Source organism: Calonectris borealis, chromosome W, assembly GCF_964195595.1.
Source record: "Calonectris borealis chromosome W, bCalBor7.hap1.2, whole genome shotgun sequence".
NCBI classification, from domain to species: domain Eukaryota; kingdom Metazoa; phylum Chordata; class Aves; order Procellariiformes; family Procellariidae; genus Calonectris; species Calonectris borealis.
The window spans coordinates 13,903,436-13,920,897 of NC_134351.1; the positions used below are offsets into that span (position 1 = coordinate 13,903,436).

The window sequence follows — 17,462 nt, forward strand, 5'->3', positions numbered from 1 at the left end:
AATTTTGCCTCCCATTGTGCCATCCTTTCATTTTGTTTTTAGATTTCTCAGTCATCTTTTCTCTTAACAAAGCCAAATAATTTGTGCCATTTTCAGAATCGTCTTCCATCTTGTTCACCCAGTTATGACTATTTATTACATCAAGCAATAGCTATCCTTAGTATATATCCCTGTAAACATTCATCTGTGTTGAAAACTGGTAATTTATTCTTCTATATCGGATAAAGCACTAGACTAAACATTAACCACCTCCTTTCCATCCCACTGGAATCATCAAAGCCCTTTCTTCAAAGAGGCCTTGCATAATGAAAGGTGTTATTTTCTTCACAGTCTTTGTAAGTCACCAATTACTGTATTGCTCACAGTGTGCCAAATAAAAATTACCTTTAATATAACACTCTAACCGTTAGCCACTGCATTTTCCTGCCCTCTTGATATGCAATCAGCTCAGGAACTTCCTGCTACAAAGACTGAATTCTACTTTTGTCACAAGCCAAAAGCTCAGCTTTGATCTCAGATACAGCTGTGTGCTAGCAAGTGCTCAAAAGATTTCTGAAAATTAGAACCATACTACAAATAGTTACTCATACTATGAACCACATGGCTTTATATTCTGCATGAAACCAGTATCAACCTATACAGTGAGGTCAGATGTTTGCCACCAATGTTAAATGTTAAAAAAACAAGTAAAACTTGCCAAGCAGAAATGGGACTGATCAAAAAATCCAGAGTATTTTTAAAAGCCTTTCTTTAAACTTTTAACACGCATTTAAGTCATGCTTGCCTGCTTTTTTTCTGCACCCATGAAGGTGGGAAACTGAATTATTTAAGGCAAAAAATGAAGATCTCATAGAATGACTTGCCTCCAGACAGTATCCAGAAACCACAGCTTTAAATTAAATATGGCGTATAGGAATCTTAATAAAATGCCAGAAGTTGACAAAATTGCATTAACTTCAAGGCCTGTCATCAGTATATCCATTACCGCTCCAGTATTCTCTCTTCCTTAATTTAATCCAGCTAGTTCACCGGATCCCAACTAAATAGGTCCTCATCTGTCTGGTTATTTCCTGATAAACCCCCTTAGATGATGCCCAACTTTGCGATACTGTTTTTGCAGCTGCAGAGCAACACTACTGGGTCACATTCTGCACTTTGAAAAATCATCTAGCCACTGCTGGTACGTACTGTTCAGGAACTCTCCTTAAAAATTTCCCAGGTTTGAAAAAAGAATGAATTGGTGTTTGTTTGCACTATGTTCTGCAGTTACCTGACACAACAAATAGGAAGGACTTTTTTTTTTTCTCCAAATCATAAATTTAATTGCAGGGAGGAGGTAGGGAGAAGGACAAGGTTTACTTTACTTGCTAATACTGGAGGCTAGTTCCACTTAGAGAAAGCAGATGGAGGACCTGGTGATGATGCTAAAGGCATTACATCTTCTCAAGTGCTTAACTGGTGTCCTGTTTGCACACTCAGAGTTAAACTCCCTCTAATGACTAGCAGATAGGAGGCAACATTTTCCAACCTGGTTAGACTGGCAGGAACTGTTGGGAGTCTTTTTTGCCCTCACCTGTGGCTTAGTGTGTGGTCCATTTCTGCATTGCATAGAAATGATACCATATAAATGCAAAGATTTTAGTACATCTTGCTGACCTCAGTCTCTGCTGTTGTTTTCCTATAGCGAGTACAATTTTGGCTTTTGATCTTTTAGGTTTGTTATTGCATACTGGGAATAATCTTGTGGAACTTATGGAGTAGATGTTCTTTAAGAATTTCCAACTAAATGTTTATTGTATGGATGTCCACAGCGATTGGAAGGGGCACGGCAGTCTTTTCTAATTCTGTTCCTGACTGTTCTGATGCAAAGCCTTGCCGCCTTCCCACCTCCCATCACCCCATAAGTCACCAGAACATAAAAGCTAGACCATCAGCATGAAACCTGTGGAACACTCTGTGGTGCTGCTGAATACAGGTACACAGTAAAACAAGTCCCCCAGCTTCTGCAAGGCCCTCCTGCTAACAGTGAATTCAATGGGAGAAGCTTTTGGCTTTGAAGAATGGTAGAAGCGTGATTTCCTCATATTCTTTCACATGTTGCTGATGTCACAGCAACAAGACTTTAATTGTCATTTATTTTGAAAACATCTGGACTGAGCAGGACGAATGTCATAAAAAGCAGATCATCTTTGCCTCTCTTCACATTTTTCCTATAATGTGTATACTGTGAACTTAAAAAGCACTGTACTAAAATTGTGTTCAAGTACTACTTAGCTTCTTAACTAAAAACATTGTCTATACACAGTATAGGACACTGTCTGTACAGAGGACATATTTTTCCATATGTAATCAATTACAGCTACCATGCTCTCTGTTGAACTTCAATTAACAAAAAATCTATCCATTTTAAAGGCTAAACAGTAAGAGTGAACATTTTTTGAAGATCAGTGATTGAATTTTTGTGATTTAGCAAGTAGGAACATGACAGCAGCTGGCTGGAAATCCAGGAAATACTTCCAAGCAAATTACAATAAATACCTCACTTTTAGCTGAATGGAAAATATTTCCATCTTATTTTTTGGTAAACGAGAAAGGAATCTACCTAGCTAGCATAATGGCATCCAACCTCTTCACAGATGACTGAACAAAATCCTTGAGAATATACTGTAAGAATTCTGCATTAGCAGAGAATGGTCACAATGACCTAATCAGACACAATGACCTAATGAGGGTTTTACATTTCTACTTTAAAAGAAATAATCTATGATAAAAGTAGGTATCAATACAAATGAGCATAAGAGATTCAGTCATGTGTGAATATAATGCTTGTATTATTTTTAGTCATTTAATTCAACACTTGCATTATTTAATTCAGGAGAAATCAGAATTTTCTTTAAAACGATGATTTGGAACAGTTATTGTATGTCAAGCATAGGATGATGTTTCTTTTTTTCTTTTTTACACACTTGATAACAATTATAAAGGCAACATCATTTTTTTAAGCACAAACACACAAGTAGGGCTAAAACAAAGCCCAGACGTGGTTTTGTATTAAGTGAATTTCAATTCTGCACATTGACAGGCATATTGATTTAATTCCTTGGTGCAAAACTTTTCCATAAAAGAGATAAAAGCTTATTTAATTCCATTTTCTAGCAGCACTGCAGTTTCAAGCTAGTTCAAAGCTGCTCCACATAATAATGTAGATCAATATTAGAAGACGACAATTTTCAGTCTCCCAGTGTTTTAATCAATAAGCTGTCACACACACACAGGCTACCAGAAAATGCTGCTGGAAGGTACTGTTGATAATTTCACATTTCTTCAGCTATTAAAACCAGTATGAGTCATACATTCACCCATTATCCTCAGCCTCTTTACTCATGCTCTCTCCTATTGTACGGTATCTCAGTTTTGAGGTTTTTTTTTTTAATCTTTTAATGTCTAGAAATACAGTTTTGTAGCAATCTTTTTTTAAAATAACACAAAACTCTTCTAAATTTCTTTGGCTTTAGACTTGGTCTGATTATGCACTGAAGCAACGTTGTTTTAAAAGTCCCAGCACAGTTTATAAGAAAGACTGTATACTGTGCAGTTCATTTTCATTGCTGAACAAAGGCTTGCTTTTCTGACTTTTTACTTTATATTCATATTACTCATAGTCATATCACCCACAAATACTCATGCTATCCAGTAATCACGCAATCATGCACCACAAATCAAGGTTCTTAAAAGGTAAAACAAAATCCTACCTTTATGTAGCCCCAAGAAACTGAGAGTAAATAGTTTGCCTCAGGCATTTTTGATTTTTTTCTATACTACCAATCTAAGCTAATCAGTTCTCTGCTATCTGATACTGCAAAAGACTTCCAAGAAAAATTCTCTCCTAATTCTTTTTGCTGATCTTCAGGTTCTCAGCAACTGTGTGCACAGGAGGCATACTGAAATGAAATCCAATTGCGTGGTCTTCTGATTGTATAAATGCCATTTGTAAAACTCCAAGCATTCAGAGGCAACGTTGAAGAGACATATTGTCCAAGTTGAAGAAATATCTGAAGAGCTAGGGATATGCATATCCCCTGAACACCAGGTCTTAATGAATAATGTATGTCAAGATGCTCAGCTGCTGGAAAGACTTGCTCTATCAACAGCTACCAAATAAGGACCTGAAGGGGAAGCCACAAACAGTGCCAGTAATCCCTCCCATAGAGCCTAACTAGCAGCCAATAGTATGTCACCCTAAAAGATATAAATGTGAGGGGCTGGTGACATGATGTATGGTAATTTCCCATTGGCCAGCGCTGGGGACTCTCCTGGGCATGGGGTATTTCTTTTTTTACAGCAAATGCCATTTAATAATAGTATCCCCACCTGCAGCATTCACACGCCATTCAAAAATAATTGGGTTAAGTTCTCCCTGTTTCAGCAGCATTTACCAGCTCTCTTCAATGGACGTGCCATCCAAGCAGTTAAAATGAGTATTCTGTATCTTCATGTGGATTGCCAAGTGTTTTTAATTTTTCATATGGAAGGGAAATATATTTAAGGTTTTTTTATGAAGAAAAACCAACAGAAGTAAAGCTATCGGGATTCTTGAGCAGTCTGTGATGTACTGTAACAATGAAAATGTTTTTGGCTTCTATGCCATCTAGATTAAAAACTGATCTGTTTAGCCCATTGGGCCAGTCTGCTAGTTTCAACTGCTTTTTTATTTTACGAGATAAAAGCAGTTATTATTAAGATAAAGCAGGTCATGTGTCTTACAATTCCCAGTAAATGTTAAGTTTCCATGAAGAAGTCAGAAGCGAGATATGAGTCCTTAAATTCTCACTGTATTTATTCAACTTTTGCTCTTTCTGCCTTGGCAGATTAATATAATCAATTACAGAGACCAAAACTTAAAAGGAGGAATGCATTATCTTGCACCACTCTGTGTAAGGCATATGTACTACTGTGGCAAATTTCTGAGTCTTTGTTGTATCAAAAGAAGGGAGAGTTTCCCAATATAACAATGAGCAAATGTCTAAGGACAAGCTGAATGAGGTGCAGCGTTCAGCCTAAGCCCACACTGCTGATTCATTGGAAGATGCTGACTGACAACGGTCATAAGGGAGCTTTTGGCTGAAGTGGTTTCTGCTTCTCTGGGTGATGCTACACAGCAATGTCAGCAACACTAACTGCTTGAGAAAGAATCGAACCTGCAAAAATCAATAGGGCAAAATATGAGATTAACAAATTTCTTCCTTACAGAAGAGAAATGTATAGCAATGTGACAACTGGATACAGTCAAGAGATCATCCAGCACTTATGCATTTTCACATGGAAAGCATATTGTTTTCCTTAAAATAGGTAATATAAAAAACATGTGAATGAACACATTACTGATGCATTTTCAGTTATACCTGTGCTGGATCTATACAGGTAGATGAATATAAAATAATTACGTTTTGAAAACAGACCTGGGTTATTAGAGACTCAGCGAGACATTAAAATAGCCTAAAAAGTATTTCTGAAAAATATTTCTCCTGTTTCTTCCAGCTCAGCTTTGTAACACTGAATATAAAGCTTGTCTACATCTGCGTTGCATTGCTTTCTGATCACCCACAAGAGAGCACTGCTGCCACCTACCCAGCATCAACACTGAGAATTGAAAATACTTTTGTTGATTTCTGAAGTTAAATACACTGCAACATTACCTTCCACCCCATCTCAAAAATCGCAACACTGACAATTACAAAAGACTCCTCTGAACCTGGTGTAAAAAGGCTCACATAGCTGCCCTGAGATTTGTAAGGGAAGCAGGAAGGCTTGCATCCCCAGGGACACGGGGTCCCTGCCAAGCTCCCTCCTCTGCCCAGCCTTTGCAGAGGGCCCTCTGCTAGCAGCAAACCTGGAAGAACTTGGACCAGGCAACCACGGAGAGCCAACACAGGGAATTAGATTTTACCCTACTGAGAAATTTGTAGTTTTAGAGGCTCCAGGAGCTACTCTCTTATTCTGATTGCTTTTATTTTGTCTTTGGGAAAAGTTATCTGTGCGAGGATCTCCAGAGCTAACACAAACCTATGTACAGTAGCCTACTGTCGTGGTTTAACCCTAGCCAGCAACTAAACACCACACAGCCGCTCGCTCACCACCCCCCTCCGGTGGGATGGGGGAGAGAATCGGGAGGGCACAAGTAGGAAAACTCGCGGGTCGAGATAAAAACAGTTTAATAATTGAAATAAAACGAAGTAGAAGAGTAATAATAACAATGAGAACAACAACAATAGGAGAATATACAAAGCAGACGATGCACAATGCAACTGCTCACCGACCGCTGACCGGCGGCGTGACTTCGTTCAGGCCACGGTAGTCTACTATTAGTCTCCACTCTCCATTGGACTTTCGCACTGGCCATATGGGACTGTTGAAGGGTGAGCGAGTCTTGCTGATCACTCCTTGGCTCTCCAGTCAACAAATCAGCTTATGGATGGGAAGCAGGGAGTCTCGGTTGGTGCAATATTGCCACCGGTGCACTGTTGTGGTAGCGATTGGTACCTGTTGTTCTTTGACCTTCAGCAACCCCACAACAGAAGGGTCCTCTGAGAGACCGGGCAAGGTGGACAGCTGTTTAATTTCCTCTGTCTCCAAGGCAGCTATACCAAAAGCCCACCGGTACCCTTTTGGGTCCTTAAAATACCCTCTCCTGAGGTAGTCTATGCCAAGGATGCACGGAGCCTCTGGGCCAGTCACAATGGGGTGCTTCTGCCACTCATTCCCGGTTAGGCTCACTTCGGCCTCCAATACAGTTAACTCTTGGGATCCCCCCGTCACTCCAGAAATACAGATGGGTTCTGCCCCTTTATAGCTTGATGGCATCAGGGTGCACTGTGCACCGGTGTCTACGAGAGCCTTCTACTCCTGTGGGTCTGATGTGCCAGGCCATCGAATCCACACAGTCCAGTAAACCCAGTTGTCCCTTTCCTCCACCTGGCTGGAGGCAGGGCCCCTCTAGTCCTGGTCAGCATATTCGCTACCCGCTTTTTGTAAGTATGAATCAGAAGTCCCTTTATTAAGGTCGGAAGTGAAATCAGCCCTTCTACTCTGTCTGGGGAACTGCTCACTGGAGACTGGAGCAGCAGTTTTCCTGGAAGAACCCCCTTTTGTGTTTTTTTTTCCTTGCAACTCACGTACCCGTGCCTCTAGGGTTGAGGTAGATTTTCCATCCCACTTCCTCATGTCCTCTCTGTGGTCACGCAGGTAAAACCACAGGGTGCCCTGGGGTGTGTTCCCACGATATCTCCTCTCTTGAGCAGAGGGACGGTTACTCCTAATGCCTGAGATACTGGCCTGTGTAAGTGGGGAGTAGGACATATCCTCTTTGAGTTGCTGGACCTCCCGAGACACAGGCCCGTAGGGAGGAAGAGAGACTTTCTTCGTAGTGCCAGAGTTGGCCAGCTAATTCATCCACTGTTTGTTCCTCTCCATCTTTCCAGGTCATTATTGCCAATGAGTTTGCGTACAACGCTGGTGCGCTCCGTACAAACTTCCACCACATGGGTCGGGTGCATTTGACTTCATCTGGATCTTTGGGTAACTGCTCGTTGTTCAGGTCATCCTAAATCACTTCCAGCACGGCTAATTCCCTCAGGTACTGGATACCTCTCTCCATGGTGGTCCACTTGCCTGGGTGACATATAACATCTTCCTTGAAGGGATACCTTTCCTTCACACCTGACAGCAGTCGCCTCCAGAGGCTGAGGACTTGTGCCCCTTGTCCAATCGCTTTGTCAATGCCCCCTTCCCTAGAAAGGGATCCAAGCTGCTTGGCTTCCCTACCCTCTAATTCCAGGCTACTGGCCCCGTTATCCCAGCATCGGAGCAGCCAGGTGATAATGTGCTCGCCTGGACAATGACTGAAATCTTTTCGCATATCTCGCAGCTCACCCAGGGATAGGGATCGGGTGGTTACCATCTCATTTATGGGTTTTGCCTCTTCCTCCTCCTGTTGTCATGATGGCCCTGGTTCATCTTCATCCCTTACTAAACGAGCTGATTTCCTTGTGTATTTTCTTTTTTGTGTAGGGGAGACTGATACTGGGACGGGTTGGTTCTCTCTCACAGGGGGCGGAGTAGCCACCCTGCCTGCCGTGGGGGTTGGGGTAGCCACAGGGCCTGTTGTTTTGTCATCAGATGCAGAGACCTTTTCTTCCCCTTGAGGGTTCTGAATAGTGTTAAACAGGGCTCGGTAGGCATGGGCCAGGCCCCAGCACATTGCAGTGATTTGTGTCTCCCTAGAATGGCCAGGGTGACAGCATACTTTTTCCAAATATTCTACTAATTTTTCAGGATTCTGCACTTGTTCAGGAGTGAAGTTCCAGAACACTGGGGGTGCCCATCGTCCTAGGCATTTGCCCATGGTATCCCACTCGCCCTGCCACTCATAACTATCCAGCCTTGGGGCAGATCTCTGGATGACATTCTTAAATTGCTTACTAACCTTGGATAAAACCGAAACAGTATTCCCAAGGAGTACCAATAGATGTATCTTACCTACCCAGGGATGTTCAAGGTACTGACAAGTTATCTTAACGAAGGAGACGACATCATAGAGGAAGGTAGTGAGGGTGCCATTCTCTATTTCCTCCATAAAAAACCTCTCAGAGGCAGAGGTATAATTGCTAATGGTTTCCATCAGGTAGTACCCAAAGTACAGTAACGGCTTCATTACAAATCCCAAATACCAAATAACCCCCAATGCCAGCATTTTAATAACAAATCTCCCAGGCAAAATATCATTTATCACTGCAGAGCACAGCAGACTACAAAACGCAACAACAATCCTTAACAGGTACAGTAAAAACAAGAGCATGGTGCAGATCAGATAAAGTAATATCGAGAACAGATGAATCAATATTGTGACCGGCAACTGTTAACAGATATAAATTCCTTAATACGTTCTAGTTAATCTGTTGTTATCTCAACCCTTCGTGCCCCACGTTGGGTGCCAAAAAGGACTGTCGTGGTTTAACCCCAGCCAGCAAATAAACCCCACGCAGCCGCTCGCTCACCCCCCCCCCCCCCCCGCTCCTCCGGTGGGATGGGGGAGAGAATCGGGAGGGCACAAGTAGGAAAGCTCCTGGGTTGAGATAAAAACAGTTTAATAATTGAAATAAAACTAAGTAGAACAGTAATAATAACAATGAGAACAACAAGAATAGCAGAATATACAAAGCAGGCGATGCACAATGCAACTGCTCACCGACCGCTGACCGCGTGTCACGAATGGGGGCGAGCCCCCCCCCACCCCTGGTTTTTATACTGAGCCTGATGTCACATGGTATAGAATACCCCATTGGCCAGCTGGATCAACCACCCCGGCTATGCTCCCCCGCACACACAGCTTCCCCTGCACTTGGCAGGGCATGGGAGGCCGAAAAGAAAAAAAAAAAAGTCCCCGGTGCAAGCACCACCAAGCAACAACCAAAGCATCAATGGGCCATCAACGCTCCTCTCATACCAAACCCAAAACACAGCACACCCCCCAAGCTACTGGGAAGAAAGTTAACTCTGTCCCAGCCGGAACCAGGACACGCTCGCTCACTCCCCCCACCTCCGGTGGGATGGGGGAGAGAATCGGGAGAGTAAAAGTGAGAAAACTCATGGGTTGAGATAAAGACAGTTTAATAATTGAAGTAAAATAAAGTAAAATAGTAGTAGTAATAATAATAAAAATAACAATAGAATATACAAAGCAAGGGATGCATGATGCAATTGCTCACCACCTGCCGACCGATGCCCAGCCAGTCCCTGAGCAGCGATCGCTGCTCCCCAGCCCCCTCCCCCAGTTTATATACCAAGCATGATGTCATATGGTATGGAATATCCCTTTGGTCAGTTGGGTTAGCTGTCCTGGCTATGCTCCCTCCCAGCTTCTTGTGCACCTGGCAGAGCATGGGAAGCTGAAAATTCCTTGACTTGGTATAAGTACTACTTAGCAACAACTAAAACATCAGTGTGTTATCCAACATTATTCTCATGCTAAATCCAAAACACAGCACTATACCAGCTACTAGGAAGAAAATTAACTCTATCCCAGCCAAAACCAGGACACCAAAAGGAGGGGGAGAGAAGGACCTGAGAAAACTCTGCAAGGCCACTCTTGGGACAACCCCTGATCCTTAAGCCACACTGCCTCCCTTCAGAAGACAATTTCAGTCTTAGAAGATGGTAAAATAACAGCCATTATACTTCTGGCTAATTAAGAAGTGAAGCATGTAAGTATGAAAATTCAGTTGCGATAGGTAGTAAGAATGGTCATTGGAAAGCCAAGTTTTTAAATTACTTCTCTTTGTTACTTTAAAGGCTGGTTCCTCCTTAAATCTTATTAACAACTGTCCCCCAAAGCACAGAACTTGTTTCAGATAAGAAATATTTAAAACAGCTGCTATGTAAATTACACTAGTTGTTTAGTATGTATGAAAAAAAATCTTCCTTGATTTTTTTTATTCCCCACCAATTTATAAGACAAAGACACATCCATAAGAGTTACTGAATTCTAGTTTACTGAATTTAGTGAAGGATGGTGTTTATAGAGGTATTAGGTTTATAATTTTGACTTATTTTATTGAGATTTTATGGTTCATGTGACTTTTCTGTTATTTCTTTTTTTGAAGATGTTTACAAGTCTGTAGAAATACTACATGCATACTTCATTGAATATGCAAAATTCTTGTAGCATGTAAAATCATGAAAAACCATTTTCCTCCAATGTACCTATATGTTACAAAAATTTATTTTAGCTGCATATTAACTATACTGATAGTAGGAAATGACACCTGATATTGACAGTTTATTACTAATTTGTATGATTTTTCTGAGACCCATAGCCTCAATCTCACAAAACTACCAATTTTTGTGATACAGTTCAGTAGTATGACTTCAACTGACTCAGCAAGCATGCCCTCTGACTTCGGCTACATGTAAAAGTATGATTGACTACCTTAGAAATTTATAGTTGGGAAATTCACACCAGCACTGATTTACAGTAATCGTTTTGGCTGATTTTCATCCTCAATTCCCAGGTTGGAATGAATGAATAATTAGCTTTAGAGGAAGTTATGGTGGATAGATGAGCGCACAGCAAATAGCTGCCACACACAACTAAATACCTAGAGTAATTCAAGATAAGAAAAACAGAAGTTAGAGATAAGTGGAAATTCAGCAATGTGAAAGGGAACTTCTTGTTTTCATACACACATACATCCATAAAGATAAAACATGGGGGAAGAAGGGAATAATGACATTTTTCTACAACGGTTCCAATCAAGCAAAGAATATGGAAATGAGAAAAGTATTATTTGAAAAGACAGTAACTGAGTAATAAAATAATACAGAAAAAAGGAAGTTTTTAATGAGCACTGTTGTGTATTTAGAAAGAATCAAGACAATGACCTTGAAAGGCAGAAAGATGATGAAGTCCCTTAATAACCAGAGGAAATGTTAGCCATTATTTAATCAACAAGCCTGGACAACTTTCTCCGCAAGAGTCATAAAAGAGGTGGCAAAGATCCCAGGAACTGTGATGTTCAGCTTTAGTAAATTTTGAAAGACTGCCAATTAAAATTTGCAAGCAGGATGGCTAGGTAACTTCAGGCCACTTCACAAAGCATCAGTCCTGGGTAAAATAATGGAAAAGCTGAAATACACATATTTTAGGCATTTGCTTGATAGAGAACTAAGAGATAGGAATGTAATTAATGCTAGACAATATTGTTTTATGTCTTTGAACATGTGTCATGGTTTAACCCTAGCCAGCAACTAAACACCACGCAGCCGCTCGCTCACCCCCCCACTCCGGTAGGATGAGGGAGAGAATTGGAAGGGCACAAGTAGGAAAACTCACAGGTTGAGATAAAAAGTTTAATAATTGAAATAAAATGAAGTAGAACAGTAATAGCAACAATGATAACAACAACAATAATAGAATATACAAAGCAGGCGATGCACAATGCAACTGCTCACCACCCGCCGACCGACGCCCCAGCCCATCCCCGAGCTGCAAATCCCCCTTCCCGGACCACGCCTCCTAGTTTATATACTGAGCATGACATCACATGGTATGGAATACCCCATTGGCCAGCTGGGTCAGCCGCCCCCGCTATGCTCCCCCCCACAGCTTCCCATGCACCTGGCAGAGCATGGGAAGCCAAAAAGTCCCCGGTGCAAGCGCCACTCGGCAACAACCAAAACATCAGTGGGCCATCAACGTTCCTCTCATACCAAACCCAAAACACAGCACCTCCCCCCCCAGCTACTGAGAAGAAAGTTAACTCTGCCCCAGCTGGAACCAGGACAACATATAATATTCTTGGATTGTTGTAAGGCATTTGATTTAGTACTGTATAATATTCTGTGATAGCAATCCCAACATTGAGAGAGGACACATTAAATGGGTTAAGAACCTAATTATTGACCCATTTCTAACAACCATCAACAGTCTGGCTTCATCTAATGGGACAGTTTTAAGGCAGGTTCTGCAACACCTGAGACCATGTTATGGTACTCAATTTTTTCATTGGTGATGTGGAATTAAGTCACTACTATGCAAAATTTCATAGTGTGAAAACTTCCAGATAACAGAAAATGGAAAAAATAAAAAAAAATTATAAACTATGAGGATGTGGAAGTCACTGACAGCAGCCTCACTTGTTTAGTATGTTGACACCATTCACGTAAACGACAATTCAAGGAATTTAACTGCAAAGATACCCGGCAACAAGGAACACAGCCCATGAGTACAAAATGGTGGACTACATTGAAGAAAGCAGAAACCCTGAAGAGTTTAAAGAATCACTGGAGAAAAGAAACACAATAGGACATCTCATAGCGATGCTGTGGTCCCCAAAAAATTTGCATCTTCTGTGATGCTAAATAAAAGGAGAGAGGCACTCTTAACACACCATTCTGGCAACTCCAGTGATGGAATAGTGCATACAGCTCTGGCATCTCTGTTTTCCTAAATTCTGTCACGTACAGCGCATAGGAAAAAAAAAAATATTATTCAGGGGATAGAGAAAATGTTTTACAGTAAAAGAAAAACTCAGGCTGTTTAACTTAGAGAATATGGCTATTGTGTAGAACCATGACAAAGAGGAAATACAGTGTACCAGACCCGGTTCACTAGCACCAAGGAAGCAACAAGAAGCAATGGAAGGCAGCTGAATTGAAACCAACTCAAACTACAAACAAGACACATGGATTAACAACAAGAATTATTAAATTAGAGTACACCAGCAGTGAAGTGGTAGATTCTCTGTTGCTTGGTATCTTCAAATCTAGAAAAGCAGTCTTTTTAGAAGATACGTTTTAGCCAAATGCAAGTCATATGTTAGGCAAGCACAAGTCAGTGAGTTCAATACTTCTACAGTTATGTGCAAATTAGCCATCTCAGAGACACAGGAGATCCAGTAATCCATTTGGCCCTATGAGTCTACGACAATTCAACCTACCTATTGCAGCTGCTCATTCTAGAAATTCTACCTTCTAAATAACTTGTATCATGAAGGCTGTTTATACATCTTCAATGAAAATGCTCTGCTTGAAAGCAACTTTAAGAATTTAAAAGCTGTGCATTTGTGATGAAATCAGGTTTGCAGTGAGTTACCTCTGTGAAATATGTTCACTTGATTCGTGTCAATATAGAACAATGCTAGGGCCGCATGGTGAAATGTGACCCTCTCTGTATATGTCTGATTGTTCTTGTATAGCTGCAGGCTAGTGGTTGCTAAGCAAGAGGGCATGTATAGTTCATGGGGTCTGTTCCAGACGAACTGTCTTGGGGGTTGTGTCTGTGGCACCTCTGCGTCCTGGTTGGTCGGGTGGAGGAGCCCTATCTTTGAAACTAAGTTTCAACTTCTGTTCTTGCCTCTTGCAAAAGCAACCAATCAGATTTTGTTGCTAAGCAAGAGGGCATGTATAGTTCTTGCCTCTTGCAAAAGCCATCAAACCGGTTTTGTTGCTAACTGCATAGTGATAAGCAAGAGGGCATGCGCCGAAGAAGATACGCCAGTCGTGGAATAGTTATGAATATGTATTAGCAGATGGGATATAAACCGAAGGCGGGAACTGTACGGGGTGTGCGTCTTGGTAGAGCGGAGGCTCCCGGTGCACCCAGCGCTGTTTGCTTGCCTCTATTCGTTTAATAAATTGTAAACTTAAATTGGAATCCTGTTTGGGACTAAATCATTTATAACACCTCAAATGTTCTTCTTATAATTGAAGCAGTAATCTCTACCTCTGCAAAGTTCTGGAGCTGTCAGCACTCATAATTCTTAAACTATTTCTTGGTTCCCTATAAAGCTCTGTACTATCGCCATAGTCAGAAAGAAATTACTATTAACCTAAATTTTATTTTCCTTCCACAAGAACGTGAAGAAATTCATTATTAGGTTGCTCTTTTTTTAAAATATAATTTCAAGTGTGTGCAAAGGCACGTGGATTTCACCAATATTAGTGAGGGTTTCATCCTTTTATTCATCTGTCATATTGACACTCATGATTTATCAGGAAGACCTACAGATGCCTGTGAACCACTGTAGAGCATACAGACTGGACCTATGGAATACAAGACATTCAAGGAAAGCTCATTTTTCCTGAGATCCAGTATAGGGCTTCTGATATACAGAAACACATTACTGACAAGGACAAGGAAGAGAATTATATTCTCAGCAGTCTAGGAGAAACCTTGATCATCCGAAATAAAGTATCCGTGTTCCTTTCTTGCTCTTGTTAGTAAGCAAAGATTCCTGAAGGTTCAGTCAACAGGAAAGTAAGATGGCAACGTTTCAGGCTTGAGGAAAAGGATAGGAAGAAGGCTCAAGGGCCACTTTGTTGATTCAGTTGCAGTACTTTTGAACTGTCCCATAGGAGATTTACAATCTTGGTCTCTCCTTCCACAGGTCAGTAACAGATAATACAGGAGCTCCAGCAGAAATGTGTTTAGCTTTGAAGTCAGAACAGTGCTTTTTAACTCTCAACTGCAACCCTCTGGATTGACTATGAAGCTGCACTAGGAACCTCCAAAGAGATGTCTGAGCATCAATCCTGAATACAAGCGTGCTGGATGTAGTGCATACTGTCTAGTAAGTGGCAAAAAGTAAAACAAAGAAGATGACAGCTAAATGCATCGCAGATTTTAGTTTTCAAGGTCTTATGTGTTACAAACAGGAACAGATAGCCTGAACATATCTCATAAGCCAAAAGAGAAGCCTGTCTGAAAATATCAAAAAACATTTTTAGGCTGACCTCCTGTCGTGGTTTAACCTGGCAGCAGCCAAATACCACGCAGCCGCTCGCTCACCCCCCCGCCGGGTGGGATGGGGGAGAGAATCAGAAGGGTAAAAGTGAGAAAACTCGTGGGTTGAGATTAAAGACAGTTTAATAGGGAAAGCAAAAGCTGCGCACGCAAGCAAAGCAAAAGAAGGAATTCATTCACCTCTTCCCATCGGCAGGCAGGTGTTCAACCATCGCCAGGAAGGCAGGGCTCCATCACGCGTAACGGTTACTTGGGAAGACAAACGCCATCACTCCGAACGCCCCCCTCCTTCTTCTTCACCCAGCCTTATATGCTGAGCATGACGTCATATGGTATGGAATAGCCTATTGGCCAGCTGGGCCAGCCGTCCTGGCCACGCTCCCTCCCAGCCCCCTGCACATCTGGCAGGGCATGGGAAGATGAAAAGTCCTTGACTAGCGTAAACAATACCTAGCAACAACCAAAACATCAGTGTGTCATTGCTGTATAATAAAGGATTTTTCGTCTTCGTCTTCGTGCCCACTCAGACGGAGTCCGTGTCCTTACTCGCCACAAATGGCACCCGAACAGGGACATGGACATTCTGTCTGAAGGGCCATAAAGTCGGCAATTGTCGATCCGGTGGCGAGCCCCGCTGAACTGCCAAAGCTGTTGAAAAGAAACAGGAAAAAAGCCGCTGGAAGAAGACGGGATAAAAGCTGTTGAAAAGAAACAGGAACGAAAGCTGTTGAAAAGAAACAGGAACGAAAGCTGTTGAAGAGAAACAGAAAAAAAAAAAAAAGCCGTTGAAAGGAAACGGGAGAAGAGCTGTTGAAAGGAAACAGGATAGTGACGTCGAATCGTCTCTGCAGAACAGAGGTGAGCAGCGGGGGGCGGTAGTCATGGGTTTAAACATGACAAAGGAGGAAAAAACTGTTTGCAGGACCATGGAATTGATCCTGAAAAAATATCAAGTAACCATGGATAATGGGGACTTGAGACGACTCCTGAAGTGGGTGACAACCACCGTTAAGGGAGTCGATTCTACTAACATTTATGATCCAAAAATTTGGGATGAAGCTGGCACCCAGCTTTGGGATGCTGCCACTCGTTCGGACTCGGTGGCTGCAGGACTGCTAGCGCCTTGGAGGACTCTGAATGAGACCCTAAAAAAGCACGTCAGTGCTAAAGACAAGCTGAGAGGTGAAAACTCAGGAGGGAGTACATCTGTGGCCAAAGAGCCTTCTGCGCCCCCGGCCACTGAGGCTGGAGCGGTGGCTGCCTGCGGGGAGCAGGGTAGCGGCAGTGATGATCCCAATCCGTTTGATCCGGGACCAGTCAACCCAGAGAAAGAGCCGGATTTATATCCCCCGCATGTGCATGATATGTGGAAGGGGATTCAAAGGGAGGCAGAGAAAGAAGGGGACTCTGACCTCGCGGCTAAGCTCCGTGAGGTCCGGGCGTTCCCGGTGATTTATGAAGCTCATCACAGGCCCCGGTGGGAGGCTCTGAGTTTCCAAGTAGTGAAGGAGTTGAGAAGGGGAGTGATTGAATTTGGCCTCAGTGCCCCTTACTCTGCGAATATGCTAGGGTCGGTCATGAGGAGTTATACGTTATGTCCGCTCGATTGCAAAACGCTGGCGCAATTGTTGCTCTCCTCTGCTCAGTTTATGGTCTGGAATGGGGAGTGGCGGCGACTCTGTGAGGCAAAAGCCCTGGAATATTTGGAGCGTCCCGCAGCAGATCCAGTGAGATTCTTGGGAGTTGACGCATTGGTAGGAGAGGGTCGATATGCCACTGCCCATGTCCAGGCACAACTCCCAATGGAAGCCCTAAACGATTCAAAGAATCTTGCCTACCTAGCATTTATGAAGGTCCCCGAGGTAGGGAAGCCCCAGCGCTCCTTTACTAATATTAGGCAGGGACCACAGGAACCGTATATGAAATTTATCGAGACATTAAAAGATGCTTTGGACAAACAAGTAGAGAATGAGGAAGCGCGGAAAATATTATTACAAAAATTGGCAATTGAGAACGCTAACGCGGATTGCCAGAAGGTGCTCCGTCCGTTAAAAAACCCTACGGTAGTTGAAATGATAGAGGAATGCAACCGTGTGGGGACCACGGAGCACCAGGCTGTGGCGATGGCTACTGCTTTTGCAAACTTTAAGTGCAGCCAACAGAC

At 42.4% G+C, this 17,462-nt stretch overlaps 1 protein-coding gene across 3 annotated transcripts in view; it reads right to left on the reverse strand.

Annotated features, from left to right (window-relative positions):
* The window catches only part of LOC142075110 (3',5'-cyclic-AMP phosphodiesterase 4D-like), a 659,649-nt gene that overhangs the window by 24,979 nt on the left and 617,208 nt on the right, over positions 1-17,462 (reverse strand). The gene's annotated exons all lie outside the window — the stretch shown is intronic.